We start from the raw sequence: 17,145 nt of genomic DNA, 5'->3' as shown, positions 1-17,145 counted from the left end.
TATAATTTCCAGCCTTCTGCCTACTACCCTTTTTAAATAAGGGTGTTACATTAGCAGTTTTCCAATCTGCCGGGACCTTTGCCGAGTCCAGAGAATTTTGGAAAATTATTACCAAAGCATCCACAATCCCTACTGCCACTTCCCTCAAGACCCTAGGATGTAAGCCATCAGGTCCAGGGGATTTATCTGCCTTGAGTCCCATTATTTTACTGAGTACCAATTCCTTAGTGATTTTAATTGTATTTAGCTCCTCCCTCCCTAGAGCCCCCTGTTTGTCCAGTGTTGGGATATTCTTAGTGTCCTCTACTGTAAAGACTGAAACAAAATATTTGTTGAGCATTTTTGCCATCTCCATGTTTCCCAATTTTTCTCGTGGCTCCTATTGTCTTGTGCTAATATCACATTTGCCATTTAACCATTTCCTGTATCCCATGTTTTCCACTTAAGTACTTTATATATGTGTGTGTGTGTTCGTGTTCCTCCCACTTTGTTCTGCTTTTTAAAATTCCGTTGCATCTTCCAGTTTTGATGAAGGATCCATGCCTGAAATGTTAAATTGTCTGTTCTCTCCATAGATGCTGGCTGACATATTGAGTGTTTCCACCATTTTATGTTCTTGTTCTCGATTTCCACAATCTGCAGCTCTTGGCTTTCTGTTTAATTACAATCTCGTGTAGATGAAACATGCCAAATATTAAAAGTAACCTCCCCTGAAGATTTAGTGGGTAAATACATTGCATAGTGTAGCACTGTAGAACGACATGGGAACAGGAAGTGTGTGCAATTCATCAGATGCTTCCTTCATTTGTCAGTGTCAGGCTGTGGCCTTGCAGAACTGCTCAACAGTGAAATACAGTATGTTGCAGTTATCTGGGAGTGGTGCAGAAAATCCAAATATAAAATGAAATGTGTCTAGGAAATGGAAGATCCCAATTGGTGCTAAGTTAGCTGAACTTGGGGTGATGTTTGAGGTGTAAAATTGGCCTTGGTGTCCTTGGACCAGGGAGGGGGAAATCAACTATCAAGTGACTCTTGCTGGAAAGTGTTAAGTGTGCAAGCTTGTCTTTACTGCCCTACATGGTCAATTAGGCTGCTGACACTTGCTGCCAATTCGCACACTTGACTGATCTGTTGACGATGTGCTGGAAGAAGCCCAGCAACAGTCAATGCTTTCAGGAGTGGAAGGGAGAAGATTTGGGGAGGGGGACTGGCTGGAGAAAAGGAACATTGAACATATCTCCAGTAATGGGATATTCCAAATTCCTTTTGGGGCACATGAGGTATGGCTACATGTCCTATCTGTAATGCTCATTTGTATAGCTCTCTGAGAATTGCTGTAATTTGATTGCTGTGTGCTAAAATCTTAATGTGTGTATATAACTGGTTCTTTCAGTGGTGTACTTTGCACTCAGTGGTTGTGAATGGGCAGACATTCACTGATGCAGCTCCCTGAAATTATTTATTTTAAAAGTCTGGCAATATTATTCAACATTTCTGGAGTTGGAAACAGAAAAGCTAATTCAGTTTAGTTTGAATTGGGATAAGCTACCATACATGATAATTGATGCAAGTCAAAAAGCTAGGGATAATGATTGTGAGCAAATTATTAAAGTGCCCAGCCTCCATGCTGGCAGCTAAATTGTATTTTTTTGAATCCTGTACTGTCTGTACCATTATCGAAGATTCCATATTTTGTAGCAGCAGTTTACTGCTTTCTGGCATGTTTCTTTAGGGAAGGCCTAAGGTAGGGAATATTGTTAGGATCTTCATGGTTCAGCCTTGAACCTGGTTTAGTTCTTTTTCATTCAATTTTTGAAATGATGGGAGAGCTCTTACAAAACTGGTGATTTAAAACTTGACAGGTGTTCCCTTTCACACAATAGAAAATCTGTTAATGTACAATATTAATGCGATATCAGAGAGTTTTGCTCTGATACAGCATTAGCATTTAGATAACTTCCTGATTTTTGTTCTTTCAATTTTCCTTTTATGGGCATTTAAAAGTTTAATCTTTTGTGTTGGATCTTTATGGCTAAATTAACTTTAGTTTAAGTGCTTTTTCATTTCCTAGACACATTTCATTTTATATTTGGATTTTCTGCACCACTCCCAGATAACTGCAACATACTGTATTTCACTGTTGAGCAGTTCTGCAAGGCCACAGCCTGACACTGACAAATGAAGGAAGCATCTGATGAATTGCACACACTTCCTGTTCCCATGTCGTTCTAACACGCTGACTAGTTTGCTGGGCTTTCTTATAGAAACTTGTTTAAATTTGAGTATGCTTCAAACAGTCTCCCAAAGTGACTTATTATAGACTGTCAAAGGTTCTGTACTTATTTTTTGGAGGGGGGGGGTGGGTGCGGTGGTGAAGGGGTGCGTTATGGTATACATTATTTTTCATTCGGAAATGGCTGCAAAACTAGTGCACGTTATATGGAAAAAACATTATAATAGTATATTCCCAGAATAAGAATGTATAATTATGAGAGCCACTAACCGATCAAAAGAAGAATTTAGGAGAAATTTCTTTACACAGGATGGTGAGAATGTGGAACTTGCTGCCACATGGAGTGTTTGAAGTGAACAGCATTAATTTATTTACGGGAAGTTTGATGCGTACAAGAGGGAGAAGGGAATAGAGGGATACTGAGACAGGGTGGGAATAAGTAATTAGTGGGAGGGGGCTCATATGGAGTACAATAACTGTCAGCATAGACCAGTTGAGCCAAATGGCCTGTTCCTGTACTGTAGATTCTATGGAATATGAGCTTCAAGAATGGAGCAGAAAGCAAAGCCATGACTTTTGAGAGGGCCTTTGAATACAAAAATTGATGGGGGTATTCTGAACTGCAATGGGTAAGCTTCCTGGTATTTTTTTTTCAACAAATGTTCTTAGCTGTTGTTAATGGTGCAGCAGGTGGGGAAGCAATATGGCCACTGAGATGTGCTTGGACACAGTGAAGTAGTATTTGACTCAAACTTCTCTGTACCCAATCATTATGCTTTGTCCCCCATTAACACATAGCTTTCCCACATCCTGTAGACTGATGCAAAATTTAGCATTGTATAGATTTCTGAAAAAATACTCCCTTTTTTAAAAACTCCGAATCAATTTAAAGAAAAACAGATCTCTGGGATTTTTTTTGGTCTGATTAACCTTGGTAGGGTGGGATCCTATTATACAGACATGTCCAGTAACAAGTAGGGAAATTTAAAATTAGCCTGCATTTAGATTTTTTGCAATTGCAGTAAACTTTATTTTGCTTTGCAGAAAAGTTTTAAAATTGTGGGTTGAAGTTTGCAGTGGAGGAAGTGTTAACCACCCCACACAGGAACTATGACCAAAATTCCTGTAAATGGTGCGCCATGAGGCCAGACAGATCTTATCTACAACCAAAATCCACAATTCTTACATTTCCCCAAAAAATTACTACATTTTTCTGGTGTAATTAACACTGTAGCAGGATTTTTCTTAACCACATGCCATTTTGTGTGGGCCTGAGCAGCAGAATATTGCAAAATCACAAATGTCTACCTTTGCTATCGCTGTCTGAGGCTGAACTAGACTGTTCGCTACCTAGGCATCCTATTTGACCCTGAGATGAGCTTCGGACCACATATCCACTCCATCACCAAGGCAGCCAACTTCCACCTCTGTAACATTGCCTGTCTCTACCCTTGTCTCAGCTCATCTACTGCTGAAACTCTCGTCCATGTCTTTGTTACATCTAGACTCAACTATTCCAATGCTCTCCTGGCTGGCCTCCCATCTGCCATCCTCCATAAACTTGAGCTCATCCAAAACTCTGCCCATGTCCTAATTCGCACTTAGTCCCGTTCACCCATTACCCCTGTGTTCGCTGACCTACATTAGCTCCTGGTCTGGGAACGCCTCGATTTTTAAAGTTTTCACCCTTGCTTTCAAATCCCTCCATGGTCTCACCCCTCCCAATCTCTGTAACTTCCTCCAGCCCCACAACCTCCGCGATCTCGGCACTTCTCCAATTCTTGCCTCTTGCGCATCCCCAATTTTAATCGCTCCACCGCTGGCAGTCGTGCCTTCAGTTGCCTAGGCCCTAAGCTCTGGAATTGCCCCTCTCTCCTCCTTTTAAGAAGCTCCTTGAAACCTACCTCTTTGACCAAGCTTTTGGTCACCTGTCCTAATATCTCCTTATGTGGTTCGGTGTCATTTGTTTGAAAACGCTCCCGTGAAGCGCCTTGGGATGTTTTACTACATTCAAGGTGCTATATAAATGCAAGTTCTTATTTCCCTTCCTCCCCAGGCCCAATAGCAATTGTGCACCTGAATGTGTGAATGATGCCAAAATCTGGGATTTCCCTCTTACCTCCTTCCAGGCCCACCTTTTGTATGCATTTCTAAGGGTCACTGCTCATGTCACTGCGTTCTCAAGTTGGCAACATTCTACTTGAAAATGGCATTTGGGGTTTTATCCTCCCTCTCGAGAACTGTATTTTTGACCAAAACTAAATGTAGAATGCATTTAGATCTGCTTAATTTTCTTCAAGCCTGAAATGACCTTTACTGCCATGGTTTCCTGCCTCAACAGCCTTTCTTTAAAAAGTGAAATTTGATTTGTATTTTTTGTACATTTTTTCCATAAAACCCATGAGCTCCTGGGAATCCAATTTGGAATTGCTGAGTCTGATTGCCTGAAGGACATAAACAAATGGCTCAACAAACATAATCGCTGTTATAGCTTAGTTTGGTGACTAGCCTGGCTAATACAGGGGATGGATAATAAGTGTTAAGGTGGCTTTAGTGGTATTGCCAAATGAACATTTTGCATTTTCTCAGCTCTAATTGTACTGCCAGTGGTAAAGTAAGCCATCCAATCAAATGATGTTTGCATTTGTAAACCTCTTTAAGGCTGAAATGAGTGACTTGCCATTTAGTTTAAATATCCTGTAAACAATGATGCAACACAAGCAAATGCAAAATTGTTCCATTTGTGAACATGCACAGTCTTTATTAATGAAGTCAAACTGTACTTTGTGGGCCATCCTTGAAACAGGACCATCTGATTCTAACCCTTTAATCCGAGAACTTTATAGAACAGAAGGAGGCCATTTGGCTCGTTGGACCTGCGCTAGCTGTCTGAAAGAGCTAGCCCACATAGTCTCATTCCCCTGCCATTTTCCAATACCCATTAAAATGTTTCTTTTTCAAATATTTATCCACTTCCCTTTTAAAAGCTATTATGGATTCTGCTTCCACCACTGTTAATGGTAAAGCATTTGATGCCCTCACAACCCTCTGCATTTAAAAAAAAGTTCTCCCAATGCCTCCCTCTTCTTTTGGTGATCATAACTTTCTGCCCTTTAGTTATTGACATCAATTAATGGAAATATTTATCTTGTCAAAACCCCTCATAATTATGAATACCACTCTCAGATCTTTTCTGGTCTCGCCTTAATTAAAGCCTCATCTTTGGTATCAGCTTAGCAAATATCTTCATGATTTGTTTGGTCCTGACATCCTTCCTAAAGTAGGGCACCCAAAACTGGACACATTTTTCTAACTGCAGCCTAACCGATGATTTGCATAGGTTTAACATTACCTCTATCTTTTGTGTTCTATGCCCTTCTCAGCATTATCAGTTTATTCTCAGATCCAAAAAATTTTTTTAAACAATGATTCCTGAAGTATCTCTGCTCTTCTACTCAAGTTTCATCATTCAATGTATATTTTCTCTCTTTCTTCCAAAATGTATCTCCTCATTTCTCTTCATTAAAGTTGATTTGATATCTATCTGTCTAGGTCCTCCTCAATTCACCTAAATACTTTACACACTTAACCTCACTTCCCATTTTGTCATCTTGAAATTTTGATGGCCCCTTGTACACAAATCTAGATCACAGTGGTCCCAACACTGATCCTAGGGTGGTGTGAATGTGTTCACGTTCCTCCAGTCTGAAAACTCTGTGTATATAAATGATTTGGATGTAGGAAGTACATTTTTGAAATTTGCTGATATAATAGTAAGGGGTTTGGCAAACAGTGAGGAGGACTGTGGAAGACTTAGGTTATTGCAGTAGACATATAGGTAGAAGATGTAATTTAATGTGAATAAGTGTGAGGCAATACATCCTGGGAGGAGGGGGGAAATGAGGAATGGGAATATACATGATAGAAAGGTGCTAAAAGCCATGGATGAACAGAGATACCTGTGGTTCAAATACATAATTCTCGTGTGTGGGTAGATAGTCATTTAAAAAGGCCAACATTTGTTCAGTTTTTCAAATAATAGCATGGACTATAAAGAGTAAAGGAGTAGCAAAAATATACAAAACATTAGTTAGTTCACAGTAGAGTTCTGTACACAGTTTTGGGGGTCCCCATTATAGCATGGGCGTGGGAGCCAGAAGCATTGCAGATTCACCAGGATAATGCCAGATATAGGAAACTAGTAATGAGGAGAGACTTGAGACCTTGAGTCAATTAGGGATGAATTACTTCTTCTGGTTGGGGAGTCGGTGATGAGTGGTTTTCAATTTAAATTTGCCATTGAGTGTGAGGAGAGAAGTTGGAAATTTCTTTACACAATGGATTGATGGAGCATTAAATGTTCTGCCACACGGATTGATTGAAATGGAGACCATTGCATGATAGCTAAAGGCTCAGCCAGTGGAGGGTGGGACGCAGAGTAGTCCAGTCTCACGAGTAGAAGTTTGAACTGGTGCAGAAAGACCAGGGAGGGAGCTGTATATGATGACCAGGAAATTGAAGTCAATACATTGGGGAACGGGGACCATTTAAAAAGAGTAGTGACAAAGTTGAGCCGAGAGATGACGAAAGGCATGGATGGAAGTGGGTGATAGTTCAGAGATTCAAATGGATAATCCTGGTGACATTGGACAAGTGGAGTTTGTCAGCTCAGTGAACCAGCACTGAGGCTGCACAATGTTAAGTCTAAGCAAGCAGCTGAGGGGAAAGATGGAATTGAACTAAGTTGCAGAGGTTCTGTTGAGAACCAGACAGATAGTATCAGTCTTCCCAACATTTACTTGGAAGAAATCCTGGTTCATGCATGATTTCACGTCAGTGTAAATAGGAACATTTTTCAAATTTATTTTCTCGATCTGTTCAAAATCTTCACATGGTATTCTGATACTGACAGTTTTGATGAACTCTAATATATTATCTGCATGCACTTCCAGTCCACTATCATTATAAATTCCTGTGTCCGTACTTAGAATGCAACCTGCCTATGTAAACTTGTCATGCTGTAATTACACCCTCTGCTATTTGTAGTGCTTCAGTTTTGCATCGCCAGCTCCTGAGCTTGCCCTGCAGAGAAATTCCTATGCTGCACCAACACTACTTCACTTCCTGATTGGCCCTGATTGATACTTTTGGCCTCAGCCAGGTGAGCTAAACACTAGGACTCCCATTGCCCAGCTTCCACAACAATACACACACACAGCGTCTAATTATATGCTGACGCTAATGTGATGTAACAAAGCAGCAAAACTCTCTTTAGTCAGGGGCAGTGGCCATCCTAAGGGAGCTGCTGCTTGGGAACCTGCACCTCAGCATGGTCGGCCTCAGCAACACGTGGCTGGCAGAGAGAGCGCCCTGGCTGCCAAGGTAACCAGAGTCAGGGATGTGCTGGATGTTGCCAGAGGCATTGGCAGCCCGGATGTCCTGGCACCATGTTTGGCTGGCAGCTGAAGCCATCCAAGTGCTAAAAGTCACACTCAGCCCCGACTCCTGCTCAGTGTGCTGGAGGCTCAAGCGTGTGGAGTGATTCCGTCCGAACTTACCCCTGTCTCTCGTGAATTCCTTCCGTGTCATTTCACTCTGCACGGAGGGATTCCTTGTACGAGCTGCTCTTGCATACTCTCCATTTCTTTGCCTTATTCTGCCTCCAGACACATGACACCTGGCGGAGGTGGAGGCCCCAGTGGAGAGTTCTCCCCTGCACTATTGGCGATCTGGGGTGAAGAGTGTTGCACGGAACATTACCGTCCACGAGGTACTTGAGCTATTTTACAGACTCCCAGGCCACCTGTAATTTTTGCAACCTGAATGCATTCAAGGCTGAGTTAGACAAATTTTTGATCAGCAAGGGAGTCAAAAGATATGGGGAAAAGGCAAGAAAGTGGAGTTGAGGTAAAAATCAGATCAGCCATGATTTCATTAAATGGCGGAGCAGGCTCGAAGGGCCAAATGGCCTACTCCTGCTCCTATCTCTTATGGTCTAATGAGTCCGTGTTTCATGCATATATGGAATATGAGAGGTTGCAGACAAAGTTTCATTATTTGAAGGGGCCACACATTATGGCGGGCAAGTTGGAGAACCCCCTCATGGGTCTGTTCCTGGGCCTGGCCATCCATGGTGGCCATCAACAGGTCCAGGTTGGACGTGGCCTGTGGGAGTAGTTGCTCTGGCTGCCTACCTCTCTTTCGTGGTCTTGTCCATGCTCAGGATACAGTAAAGGCTATGAGTCCTGGCTGTAGTGCTGAAGACTTGTGCTCCAGAACTAGCCGCACCTCTAGCCATACTGTTCCAGTACAGCTACAACACTGGCATCTACCTGACAAAGTGGAAAATTGCCCATGTATGTCCTGTCCATATAAAGCAGGACAAATCCAATCCGGCCAATTACTGCCTCATCAGCAAAGTGATGGAAGGTGACGTCAACAGAGCTATCAAGCGGCACTTACTCACCAATAACCTGCTTAACGATGCTCAGTTTGGGTTCTGCCAGGATTACTCTGCTCCAAACCTCATTACAGCCATGATCCAAACATGGACAAAAGAGCTAAATTCCAGAGGTGAGGTGAGAGCAACGACCCTTGACATCAAGGCAGCATTTGACCCAGTGTGGCATCAAGGAGCCCTAGTAAAATTGAAGTCAATGGAAATCAGGGAAAACTCTCCATTGGCTGGAGTCACACCTAGCACAAAGGAAGACGGTAGTGGTTGTTGGAGGCCAATCATCTCAGCCCCAGGATAAGTGACAAGTAACACTCGTGCCACACAAGTGCCAGGCAATGACCATCTCCAACAAGAGAGAGTCTAACCACCTCCCCTTGACATTCAACGGCATTACCATTGCCGAATCCCCACCATCAACATCCTGGGGGTCGCCATTAACAATAAACTTAACTGGATGAGCCACATAAATACTGTGGATACAAGAGCAGGGTATTCTGCGGTGACTCACCTCCTGACTCCCTAAAGCCTTTCCACCATCCACAAGGCACAAGTCAGGAGTCTGATGCAATACTCTCCACTTGTCTGGATGAGTGCAGCTCTAAAAACACTCAAGAAGCTCGACACCATCCAGGACAAAGCAGCCCACTCGATTGGCACTCCCTCCACCGCCGGCACACCGTGGCTGCAGTGTGTACCATCTACAAGATGCACTGCAGCAACTTGTCAAAGCTTCTTCGACAGCACATCCCAAACCCGCGACCTCGACCACCTAGAAGGACAAGGGCAGCAGGTTCATGGGAACACCACCACCTGCACGTTCCCCTCCAAGTCACACACCATCCTGACTTGGAAAGATATCACCATTCCTTCATCGTCGCTGGGTCAAAATCCTGGAACTCTCTTCCTAAGAGCACTGTGGTAGTATCTTCACCACATGGACTGCAGTGGTTCAAGAAGCCAGCTCACCGCCACCTTTTCAAGGGCAGTTAGGGATGGGCAATAAATGCTGACCTTGAGAGCGATGTCCACATCCCATGAATGAATTTTAAAAAAAGTGGCCCTGGAGAAGGAGTATGCAGTGTCCGCTGGTACGCTTAAAGCCTTTCATGACCAGTGGGTACCACAGGGATTGGAATGCATTGTGGATAATTATAATAGCATTATTAAAGTTTTATAAGCTTCCTTTTGGTTTTCTGGCTAAATTCTTTTAGTTGTGCCCCTTTAAGAAAAAAACTGGTCACTTTTGCTTGATTTATGTCTGGTGATACTGGGGCAACCCAGTGTCCCCTCATGGATTATTTTAGAAAAGAATAACTCCCGTGTGTGAATGTTTCCTGGGATGTGTTTTAACCAACGCATCCCCCCACCCCCACCCCACAATCTCTCAGTTGTCTGAGGCCATCTGGACGGATGCTTTCATAATAGAAGATACAGCACAGGAGGAGATCATTCGACCCATCGTGCCTGTGCCGGCTGTTTGAAAGAGCTATCAATTCATCTCATTTCCCTGCCCTTTCCCTGTAGCCCTGTAAATTTTTTTCCCCATCAAGTAATTATCCAATTTCCTTTTGAAAGTTACTCTTGAATCTGCTTCCAGCACTCTTTTTTCAGGCAGTGCATTCTAGATCATTACAACTCGCTGCATTAAAAAAAAGTTTCCTCATGTTGCCTCTGGCTCTTTTGCCAATCACCTTGTATCCGTGTCCTCTGACCTATATACTATTTATTTTCTCTGTTTGCTTTGTCTGATTTCTGATCCACAACCCCGGCATGTGACTGTCCTGTGAATCTAACCTCTTGAAAGAAAACTTTATATTAAAATGTGTTTTTAAATTAAGTTATGCTAAGTCCCCTTTCATAGTAAAATGGACAAGTATCCGAAAACACCACCTTCAGTTACATGACTACATTGAATCAGATCCCGATATTCAATTCCACAAAATGCACAAAGGAACGGAATTAGATTATGTGCCTACTTCATGTCATGAAATTACCACATTCTCCCAACACACTTGGCAGTATCTTTTTCTTGCTGCCTGTTCATGCTCCACTTCATAAGCCTTGGTCACCCTCTTCCACCCTACTGTCTGTCTTTATATGTATTCTCATTCCTTGGCCTTGCCTAGTGCTGCCCAATCTGTCTCATGGAGCCCAGTCGTAATCTTTTCCACAATCCTGGCCTGGATCTAAAGCCTAGTTTTCTGGCCCTCACACTCTTCCAGTTTTAGTATTTGCACTGCCAATTCCTCTCCCCAGTACTAGAACAAATGAATGCAGCACACAATGTGATCTGGAATGCACTGCCTGAAAGGGTGGTGGAAGCAGATTCAATAGTAACTTTCAAAAGGGAATTCGATAAATACTCGAAAGAGGGGAAAGAGCAGGGCAGTGGGACTAATTGATAGCTCTTTCATAGAGCAGGCATGATGGTCTAAATGGTGGCCTCCTGTGTTGTTTGATTCTATGATTGCATTAAATGGAGAGAGAAAAATAGCTTACAGAAACCAAAATGTGAAGACAGAAATGCAAGTATCTGTGTCCAGTGAGTAAATAGTTCATTTTAATTATCTCTGCGCATAAAGCAGCGGTATGCAAGGGGTATATAGACAAAGTGGGAGAGAGGATACCAAGGGAAAGAGAGACTGAAAGGCGAAAAAGAGTGGAATAAAGACCAACAGCATTCAAACAGTTTGAGATCAAGCGTGTCAGAACCTTAGCAAGAAAGAGGACAGCAGGAAGTGGAAAGTAAGACAAGCAGAGTGTTGGAGGAAGACAGAGACTTTTAATTTTGCTCTGAGAAATGCTTTGGGAAATCAACTGGTTTTATTAAATGTCTAATACTTGTTTCATTTCCTTCTCACCCATGGGGTTGAATTAAGGACATTGCATGCAATGCTTGGCCTCTTGAGGCCTTTAATGATGTAAAAATTAGAAACTGGGCCTACTAGAACTTTCTGGTTAAATGAATGTTGCTTGTATGTAAACAAGTCCCAGTTCTGATTATAGTTGTTCCAATTAATTTTGTGCAAATTGTTCCGGTTATAGTGATTTGTTATTGAGTTCAGTCGATAAACGAGAAAAGGCTTCAAAACTTCAGATTTTTTTTTACTGATCAGTCCGCTTCAACCATATGTGCAACTGTCTATCATGTAAACACAACCAGGCCAAAAGGAACAGTCATGGCAATTCCTACACTTGGTTATGAACACACAGTTTCACCAATGATGTTGCATTGGTAATGTGCTGACAGCTTTAATTATGTACTTACCTGAAATGAGGACAGTATTATATTGTAGTTGTAATGCAAAAGTGTCTGATTATTACAAACTCTGCTACTTGCTGTGCTGTGCCTTTAATGGTTCAAAACCAGAGTGTGTTTTTGAAGAGTAGTAAAAATGAGAAGGCAATAACAGTGATGTGCAAAAAGTTTCAGACTGGTTTAATCAAAAAAGCATTAGAAGCTGGGTTCTGACGAAAGGTCATCGACCTGAAACGTTAACTCTCTTTTTCTCCACCGATGTTGCCTGACTTGAGTGTTTCCAGCATTTTCTGTTTTTATTTCAGATTTCCAGCATCTGCAGTATTTTGCTTTTGATTAAGCATTAGAAACTTGAACTTTGCCAGCTAGTCGGTCTGCACTAGGGCAACTTTGTTCACTCTAGAATATTGAAAACTTGGATCATACTGTGTTTATACTAAACAAAGTGCAGTACAATTGTGATTATTTTGCAATTAAAATACTTAGTTTTAAATCAGTGCATTTAGTATTGTATACTTCTGAGTTACACAGCAGTTCATAAATGGTTTTAGGTTAATAGGAAAGCAGTAAATGCAACGTTTATGAAGCCTTATGGTTGATTTTATCTGCTAGTAGAAAGCAGAAACAAAACCCAGAGTTTGTAGATATTTATGATTAGATTTCCTGGAAAATGTCTTTATTTATGAAATTTAAATCCAGGTGAAAATTAGCAAGATATTAATTTTTTTTTGCAGAAATGTATACAAAAATTACTAATCCTTCATTAAACAGTAAAAGGTATTAATCTATGTAGTTTTATTGGTCTAAATTTTTAGATTGTGTATTGGAGAAGAGTCGAGGAAATGTTGCATGCATTAAATGAAATGAGATGGGCTCAGTGGCCTCCCTCATTTGTATCTATCTTGCGATCTTGTACAGACCACTCTGGACATGGTGTGCAGCTGAAAGATACAGAAACAGATTTTGAGATTAGCAATAGTGCAGGTTGATAGATCTGTTTTTTAAAAACTGATTCTAAAATCCAGGAATTTTTATATAAAATAAAATACAGCACCTTATTTGTAAAATTTAGCACATCGCTAAAATACTTGCATTTTAAATTTAGCTCATGCTCGGAACAGTCGGTAAATGGAAAAATTCTTTGAGAATGACTTGCTATAGATAGAAATAATTATAGTTTCAGAATTACTGCTATAATCTGTGGCACTTGATCATTGCAGATTGTGGTTTTTATGTGGCCAGTGACATGGTACCATTTTTTGACCTGATGAGTAGTAATAACGTGTTTATTTAAGTCTGATCATCTGTATCTTTCTTTGTATAATAATAATTCATGATCATTCGCAAAATACTTTTTTTTTGTTCTAATCTTTCCCTCTAGAAAAAGATTCTACAGATATTGAACAAAAAGAAAGGCTTTGATTTATATGGCATTTTATCCCAACTTGTCTCAAAAATGCTTCCCATACAATCATTTGTTTTGACATGCAGTGTTTGCTTTTTTATAGAGGCAAATGTGGCTGTGTTACAAATTTTGAATCTGCACTAGATATGCACTTGAGTTCAGCGTCACTAGTCTCGCACTCACACTGAATCTATGTCCCCTGTAATCTGGGCAGTACCTTTTATTACCCAATATCCAGTTAAATGATTGTAAACAATTTTACAACACCAAGTTATAGTCCAGCAATTTTATTTTAAATTCACAAGCTTTCGGAGATTTTCTCCTTCCTCAGGCAAATGTTTCAAGAACTCCTTGAAGCCTACGCATTTATACATATAGAACAATACATGGTGTTTACAGACTGCCCCTGCAACTGCCCGTTGCCAAGGCAATCACCGTGTTCAGACAGAGAGGTGTCACCTGCAGAACCCCCGAATACACATTCAACAAAAAAACAAACAGGGAAAAAAAACAGAGAAAAAAAAAACACAGAGAGAGGCAGAAACATCCGGAAGGCAGAGAGAGCCAGCAAATGACCCATTATATTAAAAACAGATAACATTTGTTCGCTGGTGGGGTAACGTGTAGCGTGACATGAACCCAAGATCCCGGTTGAGGCCGTCCTCATGGGTGCGGAACTTGGCTATCAATTTCTGCTCGACGATTTTGCGTTGTCGTGTGTCTCGAAGGCCGCCTTGGAGTACGCTTACCCGAAGGTCGGTGGATGAATGTCCATGACTGCTGAAGTGTTCCCCGACTGGGAGGGAACCCTCCTGTTTGGCGATTGTTGCGCGGTGTCCGTTCATCCGTTGTCGCAGCGTCTGCATGGTCTCGCCAATGTACCATGCTCTGGGGCATCCTTTCCTGCAATGTATGAGGTAGACAACGTTGGCCGAGTCACAGGAGTATGAACCATGCACCTGGTGGGTGGTGTCCTCTCGTGTGATGGTGGTATCTGTGTCGATGATCTGGCATGTCTTGCAGAGGTTACCGTGGCAGGGTTGTGTGGCGTCGTGGACGCTGTTCTCTTGAAAGCTAGGTAGTTTGCTGCGAACGATGGTCTGTTTGAGGTTGGGTGGCTGTTTAAAGGCGAGTAGTGGAGGTGTGGGGATGGCCATAGCGAGGTGTTTGTCCTCATTGATGACATGTTGAAGGCTGCGGAGAACATGGCGTAGTTTCTCCGCTCCGGGGAAGTACTGGACGACAAAGGGTACTCTGTTGGTTGCGTCCCGTGTTAGTCTCCTGAGGAGGTCTATGCGATTTTTTGCTGTGGCCCGTCGGAACTGTCGATCGATGAGTCGAGTGTCATATCCCGTTCTTACTAGGGCGTCTTTCAGCGTCTGTAGGTGTCCATCGCGTTCCTCCTCGTCTGAGCAGACCCTGTGTATTCGCAGGGCCTGTCCATAGGGGATGGCCTCTTTGACGTGGTTAGGGTGGAAGCTGGAAAAGTGGAGCATCGTGAGGTTGTCCGTGGGCTTGCGGTAGAGTGAGGTGCTGAGGTGCCCGTCTTTGATGGAGATTCGTGTGTCCAAGAAAGAAACTGATTCTGAGGAGTAGTCCATGGTGAGCTTGATGGTGGGATGGAACTTGTTGATGTTATCGTGTGGTCTCTTTAGTGATTCCTTGCCGTGGGTCCATAGAAAGAAAATGTCGTCGATGTATCTGGTGTATAGTGTTGGTTGGAGGTCTTGTGCAGTGAAGAAGTCCTGCTCGAACTTGTGCATGAAAATGTTGGCGTATTGGGGTGCGAATTTGGTCCCCATGGCTGTTCCGTGTGTTTGGGTAAAGAACTGGTTATCGAAGGTGAAGACATTGTGATCCAGGATGAAGCGGATGAGTTGTAGGATGGCTTCCGGAGATTGGCTGTTGTTGGTGTTGAGTATTGATGCTGTCGCAGCGATGCCGTCATCGTGGGGGATACTGGTGTATAGTGCCGAGACGTCCATCGTGGTGAGAAGTATTCCTGGTTCAACTGGTCCGTGGGTACTGAGTTTTTGTAGGAAGTCTGTAGTGTCACGACAGAAGCTGGGGGTTCCCTGTACGATGGGTTTCAGGATGCCCTCGATGTATCCAGAGAGGTTCTCACACAGGGTTCCGTTGCCTGATACGATGGGACGTCCGGGTGTGTTGGCTTTGTGTATCTTTGGGAGGCAGTAGAAGTCTCCCACGCGGGGATTACGTGGGATGAGAATGCGTAGGATGCTTTGAAGGTCTGGATCGAAGGTCTTGATCAGTTTGTTGAGCTGGTGGGTGTGTTCTTTGGTCGGATCTGCGGGTAACCGTCTGTAGTGTTCCTGGTTGTCCAGTTGTCGGTATGCTTCTTTGCAATAGTCTGTTCTGTTCTGTATGACTATGGCTCCTCCTTTGTCCGCTGGTTTGATGACGATGTTGCGGTTGGTCTTGAGAGCGTTGATGGCGTTGCGTTGTGCTCGGGTGATATTCTGGACTGTCTTCTGAGTGCGGCTGATGAATCTGGCATTGACGCATTTCCTGACAGCTTGAGCATACATGTCCAGCTGAGGGCAGCGACCCTCCGGAGGAGTCCAGTTTGACTCTTTCCTCTTCGGTTGCTGTACCGCGGATCCCTCTGTCTGCTGTTCCGGATCGTCGATTGTCTCATTGGGTTCGCTGCTGAAATCTTGGGGTTTGTGGTAGAATTCCCGGAGCCTCATTCTCCTGATGAATTCCTCTGTGTCCGCCGCGAGACTAGTGGGGTCCATTTTGGTAGTGGGGCAGAAATTGAGCCCTCGGCTGAGAACTTCGATTTCGTCTGGTTGAAGGGTGTGGTCGGATAAATTGACAATAGACTTCCCTGTGGTTGCAACCGTGGTACCAGGGGAAGCTTGGTCGTTGCTGGTGGTGATGCCGAGTTTCTCAAGCTTCCTGCTCTTGGTTTTCATGTAGGCAGCGTAGTTCCGTTGCCAGTTAAATGATGGCATGACTCAGGGACGTGACAATAGTACACCTCCAATCTTTCAGGACTATGGACTGAAATGCACTTTAGTGAAGCAAGTCCAATTGTAAATCAACATATATGAATGAATGCAATACAGTTTTCACAGGTTCAATCAGTTTCCTATCGCTCCTCATATCATGGAACATAAAAAATGACTTTGCCCTTTGATATGGACACCTAACTCACTTTAAAGTTAACGGTCTCTTACTAACACATGTCTTTAGAAATCTCTACCACTTTCACTAGTTGAGACACAAACCTGCTCAGATTTCCTTTTGTCGGAAAGAGGAAGAAAGACAAAAACTCGACTTCTGATCCTCCACTCCATGTGTTGAGGATTAGCTTGCTAAGCTGTCAACCAAAGTTACCAAATTGAATGAGAAATCTCCCCTTTGCTTTGTGGTCACATAGGCTGCCAATGCTTGCTGCCAATGCTTGCTGTCAAGCCTCGCAGATTAAACTGTGACCACTGAAGTACAGTCTCAGACTGTCTGGTACCTGTGGAATCAAACTCTCAACAAGGAGTCGAACACTTTTTCAGAAGGATTGGAGGAAATGGTGAGGAGGAAAACTAAGATGTACCTTAGTAGTAGATTTGCAATATAACCAAATAGGGAATACAGTGGAGAACATGAATGCAAGATTTCCTCACCATGTGCACCCAAGTGCACAAATTGGCTACCATATTTCCCTACACAGGAAAGTGAAGGCACTTCCAAAAAAATACTTAATTGCCTATAAGCAGTTTAAGACATCTTCAGGTTGTGAAAGGGCCTTTCCTCAGCCTTTTCCAGAA

The 17,145-nt window shown here is 42.7% G+C and overlaps 1 protein-coding gene across 3 annotated transcripts in view; it reads left to right on the top strand.

Moving 5' to 3' along the window:
• Positions 1 to 17,145, top strand: part of LOC137335280 (beta-1,4-galactosyltransferase 5-like) — an 81,714-nt gene that overhangs the window by 18,318 nt on the left and 46,251 nt on the right. The window contains exon 1 of one of the 3 annotated variants that reach the window (XM_068000578.1): positions 1,192 to 1,280. The exons of the other annotated variants lie outside the window; for them this stretch is intronic. The gene's annotated coding sequence lies outside the window, so the exon portion shown is untranslated. Of the gene's footprint in view, positions 1 to 1,191; positions 1,281 to 17,145 lie in introns of those variants that run through there. 3 annotated transcript variants of the gene reach the window in all.

This window comes from Heptranchias perlo, chromosome 19, assembly GCF_035084215.1.
Source record: "Heptranchias perlo isolate sHepPer1 chromosome 19, sHepPer1.hap1, whole genome shotgun sequence".
NCBI classification, from domain to species: Eukaryota; Metazoa; Chordata; class Chondrichthyes; order Hexanchiformes; family Hexanchidae; genus Heptranchias; species Heptranchias perlo.
Note: the sequence above shows the minus strand (reverse complement) of the source record. Positions and strands in the feature narration are given on the sequence as shown.